At 39.3% G+C, this 25,665-nt stretch overlaps 1 protein-coding gene across 8 annotated transcripts in view; it reads right to left on the bottom strand.

Moving 5' to 3' along the window:
• The window catches only part of LOC148659401 (talin-2), a 138,919-nt gene that overhangs the window by 75,272 nt on the left and 37,982 nt on the right, over nt 1-25,665 (bottom strand). For 6 of the 8 annotated variants that reach the window (XM_088641585.1, XM_088641578.1, XM_088641583.1 and 3 more), the window contains exon 2: nt 22,985-23,030. The gene's annotated coding sequence lies outside the window, so the exon portion shown is untranslated. Of the gene's footprint in view, nt 1-8,485; nt 8,599-22,984; nt 23,031-25,665 lie in introns of all 8 variants that reach the window. The other 2 variants (XM_088641579.1, XM_088641584.1) reach the window with 1 other exon arrangement.

The raw sequence follows: 25,665 nt of genomic DNA on the forward strand, positions 1-25,665 counted from the left end.
AGGCAACTAAAGGCCACCTAGAGCCTATAGGAAGTACCACACTAGCAGCCATTATTTTACCCAGTAAATGGGAATGAAAAAGAAACTTTGACAGAGAAACAGGTTAACTAAGGCACTCTGATCTGTTCTGCAATTTAGAAAAAAAAAACAGCCGGACTGCCAAATAAAAATAATTATGGGGCTCTAAGCATTCGCTCCTCACAGCGAGAGTTTTGCAGGCAGGCTGTCTTCCTCCATTCCTCTGAAGATTCCACTCTTCATACAGTAACCCTTCGAACAAAGTTGCAGACAAATATCGTCCGTGTGACACTGTTCCCACAGATGTCGGAACAGCGATTCCTGCTGAGCCGTTGTCGCACAGACGCACATCACTCATCAACCCACCATACTGCCTGCAGCACCACGCAGGCCCTTCGCATTAACCACATCAGAGCTGTGCAATTAGCAACCAAACCAGGCCCTGACAGCATTAGCAGGGCAAAGGAAAAAAGAAAGATTCAAAGTAGAACAAAACAAATACTAGGAACAAAATTACAGCACTGCAGAGCAATTTAAGACCATTTCTGTGCAGGTTCTGAGTCATTCAGGTAAATTCTTCTTATTTTTGCAGGAAGCTTAAAATGGATTTAAAGTAACTTTTTATTGCTTTCTATTGGTAAATGGACATGTTCCAGTACTGGTCTCCCTTGGATCAAGTCATTCTCTTGCAGTCTTCTGTTGCAGCTTTCACAGATCAATAAGCTCACAACATGCTTTCCTATTCAAAGGACCATCCAGAATAACTGGCAGTTAAATAAATGGTTTGTGAACATACCCCACTGAATAGACTTTCACCGCAAAGAAAGGCAAGAACCATTACACTGCCTGATCTGTCAAAAAATCAAAAATGATTTTTTATATTTGGTGTAGAATGGTTTGCTAATGCATCCACGAGTGGAAAGGACACTTCTATATCTGGACAGATACTGTATCACAAACAAATGCAATCCATGAGATGACCTGAATCCCAAACCTGACATTAATACACATGGTCTACACCTGGACTACAGATCTTATAAGGCAGGGACAACCAAAAGGCCACTAGTGAACTCCTGCCTATTGACCGACATTGAACTATCAAAATAAAACAGGCTGAATATTATGAAGAAACTGAAGTTTTGATAATACTTTATAAGCACTGTGTCTCTTTACTAAAAAAGACCCGTAACCAGTGCAATCCCAATAGCAAAGTGCTTGACACCTCCAGAATGAAGACGGGTTTTTCAGAGTTACTCAGATATCCAGAAAATGAATAAGTGCTACCTAGAAATACAGTAAGTGGGCAAGACGAGGTCCTAACCTCACAGCTGGAGAGTGAGACTTGAATTGTCTGCATTGAGACCTAATTGTATTTCCCAACCAATGGAAATAATTACTCAGTTTTTAACTTCAGAGCAAACTTTTGACTTAGGATGTGAGTGACCAAATTGCATTGATGGACCTCTATTCACAAACAATCCCATTGCTTTTTTTTTTAATGGGGAAAAAATACAAAACAAAAATGTATCACAGCATCAATTTTATGTTTTTTTTAATGTAATTTATTGAATTACATAAAAAGCACACATTTAAAAAAGAAAATACTTATACAAAAGGGACCAGAATGACCCAAAGCAGATAGAATACACTCAGCTGAAAACACAAGTCAAGAAAGATATCAGTTGGAACCACATGGAAGGTCATATTACAACCGAATATTGATATAAAGATATTGAGATCTATACTGGATACAAGAGGCATCTGTTTTAAGTAACAAAAACACGCTGACACATTTTCTGTAAAACTACTAACGACTCCTGCTGCAATTTTCAGGCCTTACAAAACCTATGAAGTCCTCTTGTGGCATCAGATTTGAAGTGACTTTTCTTCAGAGCAAAGTGGACCACTTGGAAACCTTACACTGGTGGCATGTTTTGGGGACACTATTCTTCCGATTGACCAGAACAGCTGCATTCAGATCAACAGCACTATTCTGTTAACTGCAATCATTTGTGGCTTCCTCAGGATTATTCTAGATATGGATACAATAACATTTCACAAAACCATTCAAGAGATGTGGACTTGCAACCAAAAACAGAGATAAATTAAGAGAACCCCAAGACTTTAAGTGGAAGTTCAACATCTTGGACCAAGACATTCAGATGCATCACTGACTAGTTATTAGCTTTTCTTACTGGCCAACTGGATGCCTAAAGATCTTTAAAGTTTTTGGAAAAATTGACAACACTGACATTTGCAAGCCCTGACATTCTTAAATGTTTTTCATGCCCATGGCTCCAATAAATCTTATCCCACCTCTGAACACATGACGTGGGATCTTTAAATGTTATGGATTTTATTGGGGGGCATATGGATTTAAACTCATCTATAAAATGTTTTAAAATGTTAACAGACAAAAAAGGTAATTCAGTATATAGATCTCGAAATACAAAAAAAAGAGGTGATGTAATATGAGACTTAATGCATCACTTGACTTGGATGTTTTCCCTGGCAAGAACAGTATGATGGCTGGGATGGTTAGTAATAACAGGGTTGAGGAAGCCTCAGTTACATCCCTTACACATATGACCATTTGTCTCACATGCATTTACAGATAAAGGACAGTTTCTCCAGTTTCCTCCACAGCAAAGCTCAAAGTTTTGAAACAGAAAATACTCAAGCAACATCTAGTCTTTTGGACATACAAGGTCTGGATTGCAATCTTCAGACAGATGCCTACTTGTCTGCAAGGTATGATATACAAACGCGAGGGCAAATTAAACATTGATCCCAACAGAGCTTTGTAAAGACAGCTAATTGCTAATCAGTCATAAAAAACGTGCGCTACAGATGGCTAAACCAAATAGCTCCAAATGTAATCCTCTCACCACAAGCAACTAGATTACTCAGAATGTTTTATTAAAAAAATTAATGTGCTCAGCATACAGTGGATAACTTTCCCCAGGATCAGAAGCGGCCATTAGCCAGACAATGCAATTATGAGGAAATTGGCTGTGCTCAGTAACAGGACATGAAACAGATGTGCAATGCCCTTCGCTTGCACAGAGAGCCACAGGCTCCATATGGAAGGTAACTTCAGCCACAGATATCTGGTCCCTCCCACTCGCTGACAGGGACAGCCTGCTGGCTCACAGAGCAGGGCCACACACAATGAGCAGAGGTCAGAGTTCGGAGCAGCTCACGCTGAGCACACACTGCCATTACCCTAGTAGTAGGATCCGAGCACTTCTCCTGACTTTCAAATGAGACACATTAGAGGGGCTGTTTGTCTTGTACATTACTTGTTCAGATTAGAGGAACAGACCTTTTATCCCTTTATCGTCAATGAAAATCAGGGGATAGCAACACATACAACACCCAAAGGACAGGCTCAGTACATTCCCAAAATGCTTGTCTGCGTTCCAACAAGTACAGCCCCACTTGCTCATGTCCAGACTTCCTATAGAGGAGAAGACCGGAATACTTCGTACCGAATCTCCACAGAAACAGAGTAACAGTACATTTTTTTTCTGGAAAGGATATAGGAGTACCAGGATTTCTGGAATGTGGTCACTTTAATAGTTTATCATATTCTTTGAAACTGTCATTTAATTAGATAAACATCCTAAACATTTTAGGTTACCTTACCTTGCTTTTTCAGCAGACATGAGAAACCTGTATACATTTAAATGATTAGGCCACTGGATGTCTACTCTTGTGTTGAAAGCATACAGCATAAAATAAAATCTATAACAGCCACAACAGTAAGCACTTCTTAGGATGGAGATGGTCCATGGAAAACCATTTTCTGTTCACCTCCCATAGCGCATTCCTTCATTAAAAGGTTTTTAAAACCCTTTTTAAGCTTATAAGCAGCACTGGCACCACTCCACATTGAGCAATCAAACCAAAATGTTTCTTGAGCCTTTTTCGAACCATCTGTCTCTGAAGTGAAATTGTACAGTATGTGATATGTTTTGGGAATGCCACCAGTCATTTTCACAAATTCAAATCACGTGGTCTCAATCACATCTAAGTTAATTAAGGCTGACATCCTACCAATGGTTCTCTGTTTAGGCCTTCAACTAATTCCTGACTACAAAATTTAACAGCTGTAAGAAAACAAAAACATGACAGTTGTGGGTCATACCAGACCTCTCACTGATTGATACGCGTTAATCATCTCCAGGGTACTGCAGTTCAGCTATACCCAGCTGATGCAGAAGCAGGTATATCACAGGCTGTAAGTTACAACTCACAAGGAGGTGACATCTTCTCCTAAAACTACATTTTCAATGCTGCTTCATACAATATATCTTTTGATTCTGGCAAATTAATTTAGTTCTTGCACAAACTCTGACTTCATTCAGCTACACCGGCACAAATAACCAAAGCTGACTGCAGCTCTAAGCTCTTCTTTTGCCAGTAAGGATCGTACTGTACCTTTCTTTATATTCCAGAAAATTAACTTTAAAGAGCCTCGGTTAAGTGTTCTGAATCACAGACTTAAAAAAGTAATGGGGAAGGGAGTAGCAAAAACAGGAAAATCAAATACATGCAGAGTGAAAAGAAATGTAATGAGGACAAGAGTGAAAACAGAGAAGGGCAGACTCTCTCTCATGAGTAAGACACCAACATCCAATCAAATAAAACAAGCTGAATCCTTTCCACTTCCTCTTTCTCCTAGGTAAACATCCTCTCATAAAAGGCAACAAAACCTTTTTCAAAATGAAGCTAAAAGGTCACCTCATCTCAGTGTAAGAAACGGTTGCTACAGGGGTGGACAAAATAATGGAAACGACACATGAAAAAGGAGTTTAACTTTGAACTAAATCACAATTACAAATGCAGCTGCAATGGTGAATCATCTTAGGTTGATTGCCAATTAGCAGTATCTGTCAGCTATAAAAGAGGTCTGACAATTAGCACTTTGATGTGCAAGTTTTCAAAGCAGCCCAAATTGCAGGTGCATCAGTCACAAAAACTGCAAAATTATTTCATTTGTCAATGGGAACTGTCTCAAAACTAATGACAGCGTATGCCAAACATGGAGAAATTGCATCGGCAAAGAGGAACAGTGGTCACAAGTTGAAGTTCACCGACAGGGATAGACGAACACTTCACAGGATTGCTCTGCATGGTCGTATAAAGGCCAAGGAATATGAGGCCATTTTACAGGACCAGGAGCACCCTATGATGCAATCACTGCTCCCTCATGATGTTCCCATATTCCAGAATGATAATGCCCCCATCCACACTGCTAAACAAATTCAAGAGGGGCTTTATGAACACCAGGATGAAGGCAAACGCCTTCCATGGCCTCCCCAGTCACCAGATCTAAACATCACTGAACCTTTATGGGAAGTTCTGGAGCACAGAGTGCGAAGTAGATTTCCACCTCCTTCATCTCTCGAAGAACTGGAGCCTTTTCTTCTTGCAGAACGGCGCAATATCCCACTACTCACAGTTCAGGACTTGTATGACAGCATTCCAAGAAGGACTGAAGCTGTTAAAGGCAAAGGTTGGCCCTACTCCTTATTAGGTCCTTGATATAATATATTGTTAGGTGTTTCCGTTATTTTTTCCACCCCTGCACCTTTTTGCAGTTTGCAGAAAAACATGATAAAGATGTAAAATTTGGAAGATAGGAGGCAACGTGGCCACCAGAATTGCAGCCTTTTTTCAAGCGTTTTTTTTTTTAAAGCACTTGGGCCAACTATCTCTACCAAGAGATTAAAATTTGTATAATGGAATATATTTACATTTGTTGCAGCTGTGATCAAACTCCCATAATGTTCTTACAAACTACAATGGTTTGTAACAAATTAACATTTGCCGTCAGGGAAGGCTGACAAGATTTGATCTCCTCAGAACATACACCTACACAAGCAGTTTCAACAGGTAATTAAACTAATTTTCCAGTGTTACACCACTGCATTCTTAACCATCACCATGGTTTTCTGCTACTACAGACTGGAGTTTTCACAGCCTAAGATAAATATTTAAGTTTGACTGGTTCATTACTCAACATGTCAAAAAGTTTTAACCTGATAACAATTGAATTGTACGGAAATACCAACACAAGATTACTAGTAACTTTTATTATTTGCTTACACTTATTTTCACTTTTTTGTAGCTATGGTTTAATGATAAACTGCAAAGTCAATACCTGACTGTGATAGCTGAAACAAGCACACAGCAGAAAAGTTCTTGAATTTCTTATGCACCTGAGACCTGAACAAACGCAATATCCTGAACACCTCATCTTCCATAAAAATTGTGTCAAATGGCAGGTCATCACTTTAACTTTACTGAATAAATGGTTTCAGACTACTGACTCGAATAGCAAAGGATGTTTAGGTTAGCAAAAGCTGACCTAAGTCCTTCTTTAGCTCTTTAGAAAGAAATGACACGAAAGTGTAGTAGACTTCTGTGTTTGACACCGTGATGGTGTCAGAGAAGAAAGATCATTCTGAGAATTTGCAAGACCAATTCCTGCTTCCTTCTGTTTCCTTAACAGTGACTCACTCCTCAGATCATGAGGTCTTCGCTATTGAAATGTCAGACCACTGAAAATGCTATGATATTAATTTGAATGGTTCAAATAAGTTCCAAAAAACAGTCACCTAATTGTCTTTTAGTTTTAGTTTGTAGAATAGAAAACACTGAAAGCTCTTAGAAAGAACATGTTATTCCAACATCATGATGCTACACACGTATGAACATCAGGTTCACTGCACTGTGTGACATTTCTTTCTAAACAGCCAAAGTATCAGTGTCCAAAATATTTTGGAAAAAATATCTGAAAAATGTGTTGAACATACCTTCCTTTTCTTTTTCAGTAATTTATCTGCATGTCGCAGCTCAAACTTTTCTAAACCAGCAAAGGTCTAAATAACTTGTTTCAGGGAAAACCGCCTAAATTCTGACCTCATCACAGATGCTTCACTACTAATATAAATGCAATTTTAATCTTTGAAAAGTCACTTTGCATACAGCTTGACTTGCCCTGGGCTGACAAATGAGTCCAGCTTCAGTCTCCATAGTTCTATGTATGGAAATGCCAGAAATTAGTATATTTAGAGATCTAATCATAGCACTCATGTCACTCGCTGAGGATTCAGTCAGTTCCTTTTGGGCCAGTGAAATCATATGTGCTTCAAAGCTTCAAGAGTGAAACATACGCCATTTTATTTATGGTAAAGGCTCCTCAACTACATATTGAGTTTTTCAGGGGGGGGGAAACCCCTGTAAAGTATCTTGGGGGCCCTTTATCACAAAAGGCAAAACACACACCACATAACTTGAGACGTTTTTATAATGCAGAGAAAGAGATGAAAGTCTCCCTGCAGGATTAAGGAAGCTCTTAATGCAATGGTGAGCCATTTGTACCTGCACGCACACACACAATGGGCTTTGAGGATGTGTCAACCCTTGCAGGAGTGCGAGAAGGGTCCTTGCATTGCTAATACAGGTGGTTTTTATATTCTGAATGGCACAGAATCTCCTATACACAAAAGAACAATCATTCCCGTTACTTAAGACCGTATTTGACAAGTCTCTGCTCTAAAAAAGGTTAGGTACTACGCAAAGACTTTTAACATTTTGAGGATTTGACTGAAGGCAAAAATCAAAAATTAAATATTATGACCTAGAACTTAATTTTTGTTTTTCAGAAATGTAACCACTTTATCAGACCACCCAGCTAACAAAAAAAGATTTTATGTCAGAGCTAAACAAACACCCTTTTACCAATGCTCTTGTAAATTACGTAAAAGTATCAAGAACTGAAAAAAAGAAACATGTAGAAGTGACAGAATTGTGTGGCTACTGAGTTACCTCCAAGAGGCTAAAAGAAGCTTTTGAAATTAAACGTTAATCATTCAGAGAGAAACAAAAACAATCCTCCAGCCAGCTATGCAGAAATTATGTTGGGCCCTCAAATTTAAAAGGCAAACATTCATTATCACAATACAAGTATGCATACAAACATTCCCAGACAATATAGTCCAAGAATAATATCATTTCACAATCATTGTGAACGCAGATATGAACATCTGATAAAAATTGTCTTTTCAACCATCATAAAGACATAATGAGACACAAACAGTTGAGACAAGCCCCTGTGCTGAACAGCAGTACTTGACAGGGAAGATATTCTAAATAACTGAATCATAAGGATGAAACAACATGCTTGTTGCTAGACAGAGCAACAAGGCGAAAGCATACAAAAATGGCAATAAGCAGGATATTGCTGAGAGCAACAACAAAGGAAACAATAATTCACAGATTGTGATAAGTGCAGGTGCTGTTGCAAAAAGCTAACATCCTGAAAGAACACCTATTTAAATCTAGGCACAATAAAAGTTTGATCCTAGCTGGGGAAGCACTGTATTACAAAAGATCTGTGTTGGCTGTTAATATTTATGACTATCAAATTTCATTCCAAAAAACTCCTTTTACAAACCTGGTCAAAGATGAGTTGAACTGGTGTTCAGTGATGGAATCAAAGCAGTGATGGCTCATAAAATCAAGAGTCCTCCACTTTTCTCTCACCAAGAAGGATACCAAGGGGTAGCCCTGTATAGAAGCAAATCGCAATTGAGACATACTGGCAGGCTCTGTCCCTACCACCAAAATGTCGATGTGGCTCCCATCTCTAATAATTCATGTGTCTCTTCGAACGCAACACCAGCACGCTAACCCACCTGTCATTTTCCAACCCATGACTCTCCGGCCCCCATCGATTCAATTATGTACGGTCAATATGTTGATGCAGTGGAGCATGGCTGGCTGGCCCCGGGTCTCTCTCTCAAGGTCACCCCTGCTCACACAGCAGGAGAGCAGGGATGGGAGGAGAGCGCCGACAATATCACACAGACTGTACTCTTCCTGGCCCGCCATGCAGATCCACATGCACGCAAAAATCATCACTCAGGATACAGACTACAGCTTTCCATTACGTAAAAAACGTCACTAGCGTAGGGTGATTCTGCATCTGCGAGTGTGGAACACATCTGTCACCAAAGCTCTTACACCCAGGAAAATTATCGGGAAGCCAAATCATAAAACTCCACACATCAGCTGAATGAATAAGCAGGATGTTTCATTCATCTTTTTTTTTTCTCTGACAGTTTTCTCCTTTCTTCGTCACTTCAAGGGACTGTAGAAGCCAGCTGGGCATGTCTGACATATTAGGACTCATTTGTTCCCTCCCTTCCCCTCAAATTCTTCCACCACGTCAGTTCACTACACATTCCAGTTTGGTTTCAACACAGCACTCCTTGTAGCTTGGAAGAATTTCTCCAGATCCTGAAACGAGTCAAATAAAAACTTGCTACTGGACAGGCTGCTAAATTAGTTTGGGAGCTAAAGTTCACATGAATCCAACTGTCCCGAAATTATTTAAGCTCTACCATACAAATCATAGACAGCTCCTTTGGTCAAGGATCATGATTGCAACAGCAAACCAAGAATAACCACATTCAGAAAGAGTTAACATGTCAATCCAGACTGATGTTCAAGACAGGGCTCGAATTCCCTGGAAAACTTCACTCCTTTACACTGCCACTCCTCCTGGGAAGAGATTCTCAGCTTAATGGTTACATCCAAGCCGTCACCAAACAAGATGAAATCAAAATAAAAATTAGATAAAAATCACTATTAGAACAATGAAATGAGGGCTACCATTCAATGGATTTTAAAATAAGTATGCACCAGCTCAGACGCAATAAAAAAATAAGGGATCTTGTAGCACAAATTTAAAAAATGTAAAACAAGTAAATAAAAGCAAAACAAAAATGTAATTGAGATTAAAATAAAGCAGAAGAATAAACCAAAAGGGCCTATGTTGCCATTATTGACAGCCAATAGTTCACGTGTCATGGACAAACTAAATGACAAAACAGGCAAGTAGATCTTTGGAATATAATTTACTGTAGGCCGTCTCCTAGATGTAATCCAGACTTTAATGTCATTTTGGGAGCCGCATAGAGCACTGAGTGGACTCATAACTAATGGGCTGGGTGTTTAAACCCCCTCCGCAGACATCTTGAGTGGGGTACTTTATCCCAGTTACTCCAGGCCACTCAGATGTGTCAGTGAGGACCCGCAAAGGAACAGTGTACCATCTGGAGTGGAGTCACATGCTCTCTGGTCGACTCCTGCCTGAAGAACTGCTCTCTGCGCTAGCGGGGACTTCATATTACCAACATTGAGACATTCTGCTGTAACTTGGCGAAGATTATCTTTCATGATTTCAGGGGAGGTTTTGGTTTCTCTCGGCTGGCACAAAAAAGTTCAAACCCTAGTTATTTAATGTCTCAAGCGCCTCTTGTAATACCTCGTAAGTTGCTGATCTATACAGTATATGCCCTGCCTAAATCAAAGAGAAAAACTCCCAGGATAAATTATTGAAGAAATAGCTTGTTACTTGGAGTGCATTAATCACCTATCATAAATATTTTTCCAGTAAATACTGTACCATCATGCATTCTTGATTTATTTGCAGAACACACACGGGATTATTCTCAATCTATTTTATAAGCACTGCAGCTGAATAAGAAATAGAAAGGGTAATTTCATTTCACAGGATTATCTTGGCCACTCTTTTACACATTCATGATGTAATGCAAACTGAAAAACAAACTTAGATCAACACATTTTTACTCTACACTTTGGAAGGGCTCTAAAGCGTGTATACAAGACTTATCTGCATGTTCACATATCAATTTCTCAATTTTTAATCTATAAAATACTTATGATCCTTCTCTCAAATAAGATGAAGAAAATTCTATTATTTGTGCCCAATATAATGTAGGAGTTCAACATTTGCAAGAAAATGGGCAGATGATATTTAAGCCAAGACAAAAGACACTAAAAAAAACCACCTGCCACTCTTCAATAAGGATTTCCTTCTTCAAGGTTTTTTCATTAGTCCTTTAACTGTTTAATGCTATACACAGATTTCAGCTTCCAAAACTGGCAGATATCAGCCACATCTAAATAGCTTTCAGCCATTTCTTCAATGAAGTAAATCCAAAACCAGTACTAAAGCCTCCTTTTCCACCACCACACAGTGAGCTTGGCCATCTCTCAAGTCCACCAACACACAGCACATGAAATACTGCTGCAGTCAGGTCAGTAGGGTCTATTAATAGAGCTGACAAACAATGGTGTTCCTTACAAGTTCTTCAAAGAATCTTGCAACTATAAATCACATGCAACAGGGATGGAAGAGCTGAAATAGATACTAAATATACAGGCAAAAACCTAAATTTGAATCCTCACTGGTGACAGAAAAGAACTAGATAAAATGAGCCCCCTGAGCAGTCTGAACAGCGCAGTACATGCACTTGTTTGGAACACAAATCAAGCCCTGGAGTCCAAATATGACTGACTTCAGTCTGGGGTACCATAGATCATCACTTGACTGCCAGGACTCCCTAATCACTGGAGTGCAACTGGCAGAGCAACTTCAGGGATGGGAGCTCTCCAGTTCACTGAGAATAATCTATCTTGCAATGTCACGCCCTGTCACATGTAGCTTATCATTACAACCATTTTATACGCCAACTTTCATGTTGCCCATTGAAATAAACAAAATAAATCTACTTTGGGAAAATACAATTAACAGTGTATAAACATGTTCAAGTAGGGAGCTGCGTCAGCACGCGCAGGCCGTAAAGTAACAAGTAAAAGGTTTATTCCATGCTGAAAAGAGAAGAAAGGAAACAACATTTTAGCTATGGAGCCTTCTTCAGGTGCAAACGTGTTTTACACACCGTTGTAATGTTGAAGGCAGAGGGCTGAGAGCCTCATCCTGGGAACTGAAATAAGTCCAAAGAGCATAAACAAGGTGTAGGGAGTTAGCTCACTGTTATACTCTGAAGTCAAGAAGATCAAGGCTGTAAAGGTGAGCAGAAGTATTGTACGTTCATTCTGAAATCCACAGGGACCCAATGCTAGAAAACTAGAACAGAAGAGACACATTGATGCACTTTAGTTTAGACCCAGGCAGCTGAGTTCTGAGCATACTGTGACGTAAAAATGTTTGTATATACAAGTACATAATACTTGGCTGTTTAAAACCATGCATTAAATATAGTGAGCTCCAGCTGAGACAGATGAAGAAATACAGGGTCTGACTTTATATCCCCCAACACATCCTCATCTCAGAGAAAACCCAAAAGTTCTTCCCTTTGCTGAGGGAAATGTATCCAAGCAACTTTGCTTTTTGTTACAAGACAATGCATCTATAACTGGAATTCTTGGCAGAAATGATAAATCCCATTCTAAGTCTGTGGGAAAGAATTAGCCCTCTCCTCAGTGTCTGGATATTTTGGATGTGCTAAAAATACCCAGAAATGTAGAACGTCCTCTAGCACTGATTCACAGAGTTCCTCTGAGACATATGGAAAAGCAGATTTCAGTTTCTCTGGAAATTAAAATAAGAAATTATGTTTTACTGCATTAGCTCACACAAAAAGCACGTATTTCACCTACTCTATAGTGCATAAATGAGGTGTGCTTTTTTTAACATGCACACCCCTATACCCTGAAGTCACTAGTATACACTATATTAAAGGAAAGGACAGGAAATGTATTGTGAGGGGTTTTTCTGGGAGATACTGAAAATGCGTTAATAGGTCAGTCACAAGTGAACAGCAGAACAGCAAATGAGGAACACATTAAAAATCCCGAAAACAAAATCTACCTACAGCTGAAGTTTAAAAATGAATTAAACTTAGTGTCTGTAAGAAAAGGGAACTTAATGTCTATCAGCTATGTTTTCAGGCAAGATAACCTTATGTTTATTAAAGTGCTTATTTCCATGACAACCTAATCACAGGTAAGCATGGATACAAAAGCCTTAGGCACAGGAAGTGAACATACAATGGGAATATTTAGCCAAAGTTCTGCTGCCTCCCTAATTTCCAAATTCCGTGCCCATGTAATTCCAGGTTCCAGTTTTTCAATGATTCTGCTGTTGTACAACATGTCAGGCTGCACAATAAGCGACCCAAGGACGAAAGATTTCTGCCTGTGAAGATACGAGACAGAAAGCCATCTGTTGAAGATCCGCCCGCATTCAATCCTTGGCTCTTCCTCTCTAGTCCGGTCCTCCCGCCTGCTCAGCTCCGCAGTGGCGGCCGGGACACCACTCCTGAGTCGCTGATGGTATCCTCTTCATGCTCACCTTCCAGTGCTGCGCAGGGAGGTCTCTTCCTGGCTTGCGAAATCGGCACAAACTCACATGCGACTAATTAGCCGGGCATCTGGAATTCCTTAATGTTCAGGCACATGAGAGCCCCTCTGCTCTCTAGCAGCTTAGAGCTGCTAAAAGAAATGGATGTTGAAGCCTACAGAAAACTATAAGTGACTGATAAACTATAAGTCCTACGTACAGTAGGCTGGGTTTTCTCATAACGTGAAGATCTAAACTGAATTACAAGACTTGGTAGGAAGGTGCATCCACTGGGTATATGGAACCGGTTTATAATTTCCCAATTACTATAAGGTTTGAAGTTTGAGTCCAGGCTCCTGTATCTCGGAGCAAATTGAGAGCAGCGTAAAAAAAAAAAACAAGCAAAGTATCTTACCGTAATCTTGAGAATAATTACAGTATACAGTACTTCTGCTTAATTTATCACTGCTTTGGTGCACAATAACATGTGGATTCTCCCTTATGTCAGTAATATTAAACTGTGATGCTAGATGCTAAATTGTGCCATGTCAGTTTTATAAAAGTGGTTTCCGCTAATTCACACACTGCGCAGGATTAAAGAAAACCACATCAGTGAGAGGGCTGGAAGGCTCAGTATTAAGCAGATGTATAGGGTTTCAAGAAAAAAAACCCAGACAGATCCTGCTGGAGGGCAAATGGAAGAGTCTAATACAGACCCCGTTTCCTGTTCAGCACCAGGTAATACAGCTCAGGTTTGCCTTCTTCAACCTTTTCATTTTCCCTTTAAAGAGGCCCGTGATAATTAAAGTCTACTTTCCACATATTTCAAATCGCTCTCTTCACATTTTCAAAAGAAAATCTGACCTTTCTGAGGAAGACCTTTTGATTGCAGTCATAGAGATTCAGAGTCATTTGTCATAGTGCACTTGTGTTCTGCTCTAAAAAAGCATGTTTTCTCATTGTAATGCGCTCTTACTCAAACTACAAGAAAACTGTTGAGAAAATTCCAGTGAGGGAATTTATTAGGGCCAGATGAGTTGTGTACTTGAACTGGATACAAAGTTAATCTTATTTTAATACTACATCTATATCTGTATGTATGCATATTGTGGTTGCTCTTTAAAACACAAAGTTGGGCTACCCAAAATACCAGTACTGTAAAGACGATGTTTATCTGATTTCATACTGTAGTCCTGTAAATAGCACCCAGAAACAAAAAAAAAGATAAAATAGTGCTTAATTTAATAAGCTTTGTATCAAACAAGCATTGTATTTTTAGCATTCTCAAGAAGAAAGAGATGGTATGTCCACATTTATGTTTCCAAGATCCTTGTCTGGCCTAGGAGTCGCAGGTCACTCAGCACTCTTTTGAGAGGGCCCGCCTTAAAAGATCGGAGAAACGGAAAAGAGAAAACTACGAAGCTCGACTCATCTACAGAGCAGGGCTGCACAAATACAACGACAGCCTGAGCCACAAGCCCAGGAGGAATCATTTAGTCCACAGCACTTGGGGGGAGTGGACAGGATCTCAGGGGGTCAATGTACATGAATCGCTCTGCCTCCAAGGGTTCTGAGGGGATAGAGCTGTAACGGGGGGAGACGCAGAATGACCACAAGGTTTGAATACAGAGTTTTGAAAAAGTATCAAAACCCTGAAAAAAATAATGCTCTGCACCTTAAAAAAATATGGATTTACCACACATTCGTCTACACCTAGAACACAGAGTTAAATATTTAAACAGGTAAGCTACAGCCTCAAAACATCCATCCATCTGGTTTCTAACCACCTCTTTCAATTCCGGATCGTAGGGGAACCAGAGCCCAGCAAATAATGGCCACAGGGCAGGATACATCCTTGATGGGACACCAGTCCATCACAGGGCGGATGGACACAAGCGCGTACTCACACCAGGGCCACTTTTTACAGATGCCAATTAACTTAGCAGTTTGTCTTTGGACTGTGTGGGGGAAACTGGACCACTTGGAGGGAAACCGCATCAAAACATCACCGAGGAAAAAAAAAAATCAAAGAATTTCAAGTCAATTCACTTATCGGTTTCAAAAGTGTCTTTTAGGTTCAGTTAAACGGTTTTTTTCCACGTTTGAAGAAACGCCAAAAGGAAGAAAAAAGCTTACCCCCCCCCAATTGTGGGATAAGTTAGGACCTGTACCCGTTCCAGAAGGCGTCATTCACACCAAATGCAAACCACAAACAACCTGTGTTAGGTCATGCACTCTTCTTGTACCCCTCCGGCAGGGAAAACACATAATACAACTGTAGACACTATCTAAAAGTACCTGGTAAATTTAGCATCTTTGAAGATGATGTAAATAACATCCTTTTGATGTCTGGGGAGACTGCTGGCACTATAAATCAGAATGACTCACAGAAAAGTACAGGAGTGATGCATCACTGCCTGCATAAAGCTCCATTTTCTAATGTTGTGATTCAGCAATAGTTGTCTGAATATGATGTTCAGTAAGCCAGCAAACCAAACATATACAGTTGTATGCAAAAGTTTGGCCCCTCCTAGTCAAATTGCATGTTACACTGAATCTCTAAGTGAAAAGAAGGTAACAACCTCTGCAGGGCACAAACTTTAAAATGCTGTATTTCTGCACATTTCAATGCACAATTACTATTTGCTGAATTTAAAAATACAACAATTAATGTGGCATGTGCAAAACTATTCTAGTTGATTTATTAGTACTTTGTTATGGTTTCAAAACTTGATTGACTCATTAGGCCTTAAATTAAGCCCAGTGAAGACAATTCCATGAATGAATACCCTGACCCTTCTAACCCCCCAGGATATTTTGCCTACTTTCAACACCCATGGGCTCCTATAAGCAACACTCCTCACACTGTCCATGACTCCAGGGTTACCTTGACAACTTAAACATAAAAAACCCTAACTTCCTAAAAATCTCAATTTCTTAATCACAAAAATCCTGGCAATAGGGCTGTCTGAAACTTAACACAACGGTGTTGATAAGTTTCTCATTTCTTCCCACCCCTTTCAACTTATATTGACACTACAAAATCTGATTTCATAGCACCTACTTAAAGAAGGAGATGCTTTTTTTTGCTCTGTTGAATGTGACCCCCATGTTTACATCCTAATGCATGACACAGGTTATAATTGGAATAATGCACTGTAATCACAACAGTATGATGGCAAGGCAGCAGAATTTCAAACAATGTAACAGATTGGAAGTGACAGTAATTAAAGAGCACTCATGTGACAGTAATGCTAAAACAACAGTCACAGTCCCTTGCCACTTCGCAACTCCACAGAGAAAACTGCTACAGTGTAACAGATCATGGTCAGCAAAATGTCTCTGGACATCATCCATGTTTCTCTGAGTATTTAGCGTGATGCAGGAAATTAATAATGCTGTCAAACCCTAAGGTAAAACATTTTAAATTGGTTTCTCCAGCCTCTGTGTGTACAGCTCATCCTGCAATTGTATGTACGCTTATGCCAATTATAGCCAACTTTTTCTTCCTCTCAGAACAACCTCCCTAACCCTGTTCTTCACTTCGAAAGAACAATCTTTGTTCCCTGGATTACAGTACCGTCTTCACAGTGCAAGCTGCATGTGTAGAACGTGCCTGGTTATAAGACAGAAACACAGCACATCAGAGTTACAGTAGATAATAAATCTAGTGACAGCACCAACTGCACACTTTTCTGTAGAGGTATTGTCAGGTAGCCTCAGTAAGCTCCCCGTACCATAATTACTAAAAAGTACAATAGTGAGCACCTAATTTTAAGATGTCAGTGTTTAAAAAAACATCAAGGACAAACTGTCATGGACAGGTCACCCAGTAAACTAAATTAAATATTTCCCTAAGTGCCTTTTCTTCAGTTTAACAAATTTAACCGTTATGTTTTTACAGTGAACTGTGCATCTGTTTGAAAAGACCATGCAGTGCAGTCCTGTTGTAGTGGCAACACAAAATTACTTGAAGAGACAGAACCGATGTAAAAGTTTATAGGCAAAATGATTCCTAACAAAAGCAGTTTGTGGTTTATTTAGGACACAAAAAGGTTCACAGTTCCAGCAAGAAGCAAAATCATAAGCATTGTATGTAATTCTTCAACAGTTTACTTGAAAGATCCCTACTAGCATGTTAATCTTCAGATAAGCTCCCTCTAGTTACTTATTCTAGAAAAAAATGGAAATGGAATGGAAAATGGTCATTTATTTTTATACCCACTTAATCTGGGTTCTCCTGTACTGATCAGGAGAGATTTAAAACTCCAATGCACCCATTCGCATTGGCCATTATGTGACAGATTGGGAGCTACACAGGACTTGACAGGAGAGCTACCACTGACTAGAGGAGCAATGCACTTTTCACCGACATAACTGCAGATCTGCAGGCATGAGGTGAGGTCAGGAATCGCTGTTTGCTGGGAAGACAGGATGACATGAACTGACTAATGCCAAAACTGACACTGCAGCACTCTGCCAGCTTGAAACCACCATGCCTACGGTAGACTTCAGCAGTGGAACCTGCGCTCCACGTGTGCGTTCACCAGCTAAGCCACTCCACTCATTGACTTCCTGCTTTAATTTTACAGCTCACTCACCAGGCGTGCCACAAGAATTTACAACATGGAACACATTTCTGAAGACACAAAAAAGTGCTTGCAAAGATGCGAAAACCTAACAACACTATTATGAAGTTCAGGGCTTTTTTCTTAGCATTTCCCATCACGTACCATTTCGGCCATTATTCCACTGGTAGTCAGTATTTGGTAGGAAGGTGTTAAGGACATCACTTAGAGAAACAACACGAACCATAAAGAATTCATCTCACTTTGGTCTGGTAAATGTCTGATAACATTGTGTCTGGGTATACTTAGATATGAGGTGAATAAGCCAAACCAGGAGTGTGAATTGGGTGGTAAATGCATGCTCCCACCACACACTTTCCATTAGCCTGCTTTTTTTATTCTGCCAGAGCAATGTACAGTGCTTCATGCACACAACAATGATGTCTCATTATATACATAAAATATGTAACATCATGGAACAAAAGCTACAATTTAGCTTCAGTGATTCCAAAGTAAAAATGAGATATTATCTTGTTTCTCATGAGTAAGGCTACAGGAAGTAGACTAGTAATGAGCTATTATAATATTTTATTATTCTGTCTAACAAGCAGTGACAGGATAGGGCTCCTGTTACTTTGCTACTTTTACGAGTTGACTTTATTAAGCTACAGAAAATCAACTACTGCACACTTTAAAACCTGCTTTAAACCAGAGGTATGGCAACACCATGTGCTTCTTTACACATGCTGAACACTCACACAATTGGCAACTGATATCTAAATCCTAACGATGCACATCTTCATAAAAGGGAAAAATCTCCTCAAGCTGACAAAATTCCTGCATCACTAATGCTAAACCTAGTTGTGAATCTAAATCTTCTTCTGCAGTCAGCATGTATGTGGCACTTAGTTCTCCATCGCCATAAATCACTATCAGAAGGTGAAAACTGGGAAACCAGAAATGAATTTAGAAGTACTGTAAATAAAACAAGTTATTGTGCTCTGAAATAATTTCATCTTTGTAAAGTGAGGAAGCCCAGTTAAATTTGTCCTTGAAAGAATTCAAAACTTGTGTTAGATCTTTGGCCTATTTCTTTAACATACCCAAGAGCAACTCCCACTTTCCCAAAGGCAACAAAAACACCACATAGTATGTCTTGTGACTGCATAACTCAATACAAGCCAATCTCTCAACAAGGACTTAATCCAGTGGCCGCTCAGAATCAGAGAGTGCTATTGGAACAGCACTAAAGTCCTAACACAAGATTTAGTAAAAATGGCAAACGGCATATAGAAAAAATAACAACAAAAGAAAATCCTGCTTATTTCATTGCCTTTAGTGGCACTACAATATGCTCAATGAAAACACTAGCTTTGATGGAGGGCTCTGATTTAGAGTGGGAACATTCAGTGAAAGTCAAAGAGCTACCAAGGGAATTCTGATCTCATTCTAATGTTGATTTTGTCAGTAGCACCTAACTCCACTGGAGAAGTAGATCATTTTAGTAAGCTCAGGGTGGTCTAGAATGTGATGATTCAAAACTTCAGTACCCTACCATATTCCTTGGCCATTTTTTAAAGGTTTTATTTTTTTTTTTTGTTATAATGAATTGAATTTCATCTAGTCAGAAGCTGACCTGGTTATGTTGTCATGAAAAATGCTATATTCGGGTAATCACCGATTAGAAAAGATACAACATACCAAAGACACTGTCATTATACAGCACTAAGGGCTCTATAAAGTTAACTTTTCAATTTGAGGGTTTCTTCATTGTAGGATATAAGCCTTTACACAACCAAATGTAATTAAGGCTTAAGAGTGAATTACACCAGATCTTCTATTAAGTAGGGACGAAAAGACGTAAAGCACATCAGCAACAAAATATGTATACTCTCATGTAAAAGCAATAATGATGTAAATTTATCGTGGTGGCTGTTAATGCACTGAATAACTATGTCCAATATCTAAGGGGTTTCAGAGAAAAGGCATTTCAGAACAACAGTAATAGATTTCCTTAGGGTCATTTAACAAATAGAGGTTTTATGTAGAAAATCAAATATATACGATTATAAGCAGAGATTTTGTATGAAAATTACATTCTTATAAAAACATGGAGAAAGGCTGTACATTATGAATAGGGGCACAGAGAAGACACCTTTATCAATATTTTTTTTTTTAATTTAAACAAAAAGCATTTATCATCCATGTGTTTACAGCGTCCTTTGCCATGTAACTGTCATAGATGTTAAGTAACCCATTGCATCAAAGTGTAATGGTAGATCTACTGTATCTTTTCCTTTAGCATACGAGAAATAAAAATCAGTCCTTCAGATAACTATTATCAAAGTAAAAGCTCTCCCCTACAGCTTTACAGCAAGAAACAACATTTGGATTGCAGCTGGCACAATCTACACTTTGATACTGCTAAGCAGAAACTGCTGGCACACAGAGGCGGATCTTGGCCACAGATAATTAGTGTCGGAGACCAATTATTAGAACCAGACTTGGCTTGGAAACAAAGCAGAACTTCACACACCAGGAAAAATAAAATCAAAACGAACAAACAAAAAAACACAGATAAAGCAGTCATGCAAGAGGGTTTCAGTTCGCTCACAATTACGATGAATTGATGGCTCCCGTGCTCTTGTTTAAAGTGACTCTTGACTGATGTGCACTGCAATTAGGTATGATAAAGTTTGTCCAACTGAAGGATATAAACATATTCACAACAGGAAAACACGAACAAAAACATTCTTGCATATTTTGCTTCGGGTTTGGTAAATAATCTCCCATAGAAACCAGGCCATTTTTGTAAATGTGCAAGGCATTTCACAAAAAATCAAACACGCAGCTGAGTGAATAACAGCTTTTCTTGAGCTCATTGGATTCTTTGCATGGCTTTCACAATTTACATTTTAAATAAAGGGTAATAAACTAGCGGCACTGGACTGTAATGGGCTGACAGAATTGAGTGACGAAAGCAAAGCTAAATAAATGCCCCCCCCTTGCTTCCATCCACCCATTAACACACATTACAAATAAAGAGCCAGATGCAACATTTATGCTTGATCTGGTAACGGCAATGGAATGATTAAACTCTTTAATACAGCAATACAGAACTCCCTTAATGTCAAACAAATTGTTTCTGACGGATTTGAATCTGTTTATACACACTTCATAAGAAGTGGCTCACCTTTTAGTTCTTTGGGAAAGTTAAATGAAAGGGCAGAAATTGCACTGCAATTAGCACTACTGCCTCACAGCTCTTAGGTTCTGGGTTCCAATACGACCCCAGGCACCTCCTGAATGGAGCTGGCATGTTCTCACTGTCAGCCAGACTTTCCTCACACCTCAGAGACACATACAGTACCAGTTAGGTTAATCGATGAATCTAAATTGTCCATCCTAGGACACGCACACGGGGGCAACGAGCAGGTCTCTGATGATGGATGGACAAAGCTCTTCTGTAGAGCCATCCTTCCACTATATCTCTATTTTTCTTCCTGAGTTGGACATTTTCTTTTTCCTTTTCAGCAGGACCGTTGTTGACCTCAGGTTACAGCCGCATTAAGCCAAAAAAATAGGCAAACGCTGCCAGCTTCTTCCGGAGTCTGCGAGCTCAGCAGGGCTGCAGGTGTAGCCCCGGAAAGGCGGAGAGAGACCCTGAGTGGGAACAGAAGCCAGAGGGAGGACACGTTCCAGGTTTACCCTCCAGGCACATGCGGAATGCCTTCTGACAGACTGGCAAGAGTTCAAAGAAAGGAACAAAAAGATACCGCTCCCATGGTTTATCATGCTTTCCTTTCAAAATGAAACTCTTTTGCCCTTATCATGCGGCTCAGATGCTGCCAGGTTTTTGTACTGTGGGTGACAGCTGAGAGCCATTACAATATTCACTGCACACTGTACATACTTCCTCCCTACCACAGTGACAGCCAAGGCATGAGACAGGCCTGTACTGCAAGCATTTCTAAGGCATTGATTGCACAGTGAGGCACTCTATAAAAGCTCTTTTTTGAAATATCCAATAAAATATGATTATAAGAAACAGGGAAAAAAAGAGATCAATGCCCTTTGTCTAGTGCTTTTTTCCTCCCTTTCATTTGCTGATTTCACCTGATTTAATGATAATCGAGCTGATCCCTCTCATGTAGGTATTTTATCAAACTTGTAATGGACTTCAAAATAGGATCACAGACACAGGAGCAATATTAAGGACCAGCTAGTGCCAAGGGTAATGGAAAGACTCCAGCCCTGGCACGGCATAGATTTTATCTGGAGTGAGGAAGATTTTGGGAAGAGGAGACACAGGTGAACTCTTACTGTTCCTGTGCTGCTGCTTTCACATTAAGAAAAATAAAATAAATGAGGGCGAGAAGCGACTTGATACTAAAAGTAAGTCACTCGTGTGTGCTGCTTTCAAGCAAACTCTGTAACTGAATGTTACTGCTTTGAACAATCTCTATCAAAGTCAGTATGCTGTACGAGCAGCTCAAAGACATACAACAGGTCCGGTACAGGAAAGCGTTTCACTGAGCCTTGTCAGCCTGCCCACTGCTGACTGCTGGAAACCTGTTCCCATGAAAGAGCCCAGAATAAGACCCTGTGCCAGCAAACACTAATGACTATTGCTTCCAAACCCAACAGGATGTCATATGCGCCTGAAAAATCTTACACAGCAGTATAGATGCCATAACCAGGTACAAAGAAAATGTCTGTGCACATCTCATGTTTTTTAACTTAAGTAACTTAATAGCCACCTTGAACTGAGAGACTAGTCTGAGGATTATTAAGCAGCGTATGAATTATGCTTCCATGGTTGGTTAACACTTGGCAGCCTTACTATCTCAGGAGGTTCCCAGGCCTTCAGCGAGTCAGTAGTCAACAATCAACAGCTTTGGTTAACATTGTGAGCTGCTGCACAAGCACACCCTACTCTTAGTAATTGAAAAAAGAGGTGAAGCAGTTGAAAATGCAAAAGCTTTAAACCTGGCTATAAGCAAATAAATTCTAGACTTTATCGTATCATATACTGTACCAATAAAAACACTTTTCAGTTTCAAGATACACAATTAAAAAGTAGTTAATTTAACTATTTAGACCATTAGAAAAGGGTACTAAATGAGGCATAATCTACCGTAAAGGCTGATCCAAAACCTGAGAAACGGAAAGCATTCCAATAAGCTTCCAAAGAACAAAAGAACTCACTTACCTTACTGCAGGAGATGATGCTGCCAGTGCTTTCTGCCAATTTACAGCTGAAAGAAACAAAGCTAGTGTTAGGAAGAGAAACACCACACCACTGTAGAACAAAATCATGACTTTCATAGGCCAACAGTGCTTTACTGGTAAGAGCTGACAGATAATACTGGATTGTCACACAACAGTTTTGTATATCATACCTTCCATGGAAAGTTGCAGTTTGAAATATCAGACATACTAAAAGATGGTAAAAAGAGCATTGTCAGCTTTTGGTTACAAGCACTCATGCCTTCAGTATGCTTAGACATATTAAGCTAATAAATGAAACTTACTTTTTATGCACCACTATTTTGATAATGTTCCACATATATGTAGACAATGTAGAAAGATCTACAAGAATCACCCTTATTAAATACCACAGTGCAGCATTTTAAACCTAGCTCACCCTTAGTCACGTACAGTCCCTTCAGCACTGGGTCTAGACGGCACCAACCCAGTTACAGTACATCTTAGAGGTTACTTGTTTCTAAAGACTGACAACACCTGTTGTCAATGATTTAAGCAAATAACCCATTTAATTAAGAAATCTCTGGTCCTGGAGTGCTCAAGTGAACAAACCACCTGCTTAATTCATCACAATTAAATTGCCCCACGTTCATTAAACCTGCTCAGGGCTCAGGATCAGGGTCATTTCCAAGACCAGAGTTGCAGACAGCTGCACATACAATAATAATAAATAATAATACTATTTAAGTTCTATTTCATGAAAAAGTATTTCAAAAGTCATCAACTAAAAAACTAGAGCACCATTCCTAGGAGACTCTGCTCTAGTGATAAAGTATTACAAAGCGTATTTATAGCCCAGTAGTTTCCGACACTTGCATTATGATTATCAGTTTAATCAGAACAGCTTGAAAACAAAGACATCATAGTGGCAAAACATTTCTTTCTTGGAGGCCTGACATTAATTAGATCTAGGTCATTACAACTCCCCACCTGCAATTAAACAGAGTACAACATGCACCAGCCGTGAGCAACTATATTTTGCATAAAAAGGTTCCAGGAGTGTGGTTTTGAAGTGATTAATTATGATTAGAGACCATTTCCCTTATGATAGAATTAGAAGTTTTAGAACAAATTTGCACCTATTTTTAACAGCTTCTCAGCTGAGGACCTGTCATATGCCTGGCTGTGTGCAAAGTTCATAGTTTTTTTTTTCTTAAAAACTAGGGTGAAAAATATCTTGACAAGATTCTCAACATAAGAACCTATTATCCTAACCAGAATAAAATAATGCACTCAGAAACTGTTTATATGGACACGCACAGGTTGAGCAAGCCTTAATCGCATGCAGAAATTCTGTTTTCACAAAACGACCTTGCACAAACCATCAAACACACAACCTGAATATAGATATACACTGGCCAGATACCTTTCCTCTCTTTGCATGTTTATAACCGAGAGAGTGAGGAAAAGAAAATGAATCAAACTGTGAAGTCATCGCGTCTTTTAACTTCGCTACTCAAAAGGAATGGAAGATGAAATATGGAATCATATGAAAGGTGAGCCAAGTGTTTTCCCTCATTTCTGATTTTATTTTTTTATGGGTTTGGGAATCTCGGAATGCTGCATCCCACATGCAGGAAGCTGCTGATAACAGAAACAGCAACACTGATATCAACAACTGTGCCTAAAAAAACAGACAACGGGGATGTGAAGGGAGCAAAGGTCTTGTGCCTGATCCGAGACACTAGTCCATTCAAAAGAAGTTACATCCCACCCAAAGCTATACAGCAGGCTAAGTAGTTGTATATTCCACTGTCACACTTTTAACCCAATCACTCCTACAGCAGCACACAATTGTTATTTCACATAAGGTTAATACAGTACACACAAGGAAACAAATTACAGTCATTGGGCTTACTACTGTCATTGGTACACTAGCTTCTTTCAACACTTCAAAGACAACAGCAGAAAACAAGAAGACAGCAATGGTTCTTCAGCTCAAACTGGGGCTTAAATGTCTTGTAATCGTTTGCTTTAGTTTTAACATATGTGTACCAATTCAAAAACATCAATTAAGTCAGCAAAGATCTCATAAGAATTTTCTCCAGCTTCCACTAGACCTCATACAGGATAGACATGAATTGGAGCGATTGAAGGGACCAGTGATCATGAATTCGCTTGTGACTTGAAACTGCTGCGTCATAGAGGTGGCCCTGTCCTTTGGCCTATTTTCCCAGTAAAATTTTAAACAAATACTCCTCCGAGTAAAGTGCAGAACAACCAAAGTGCCGATGAATGGGTCAGGATTCCTTTGTGTTGTGTAAAAAAGGGTGAGAGGAACTTAATTCTGAACAGCACCTTGACTACCTTGAGCCTGAACGACTAAATGACATTTAACAGAAACAAATAAGTTAAACCAAACCAACTTTACATTACATTTACCTCATCACAGACTTTTCATCTATAATTACATTTGCAGTGCATAGGACTCCCATTATAAATATATTTACCTAAAAGTAAGCCTCTAGTTCTTCTATGTGTATTGATCTGCCAAAGTGTATTTTATAAAGTATTAAAACTTTATAAAGAATAAAGTGAAACTTTAGAAATTAAAAACGTGCATTGCAAGACTCATTCAGAAAGCAGATACGAGCCTGTTCTCCAGACGTTGCTAGTTCAAGCTTT

Source organism: Lepisosteus platostomus, chromosome 7 (assembly GCF_059453375.1).
Source record: "Lepisosteus platostomus isolate fLepPlt1 chromosome 7, fLepPlt1.hap1, whole genome shotgun sequence".
Classification (NCBI taxonomy): domain Eukaryota; kingdom Metazoa; phylum Chordata; class Actinopteri; order Semionotiformes; family Lepisosteidae; genus Lepisosteus; species Lepisosteus platostomus.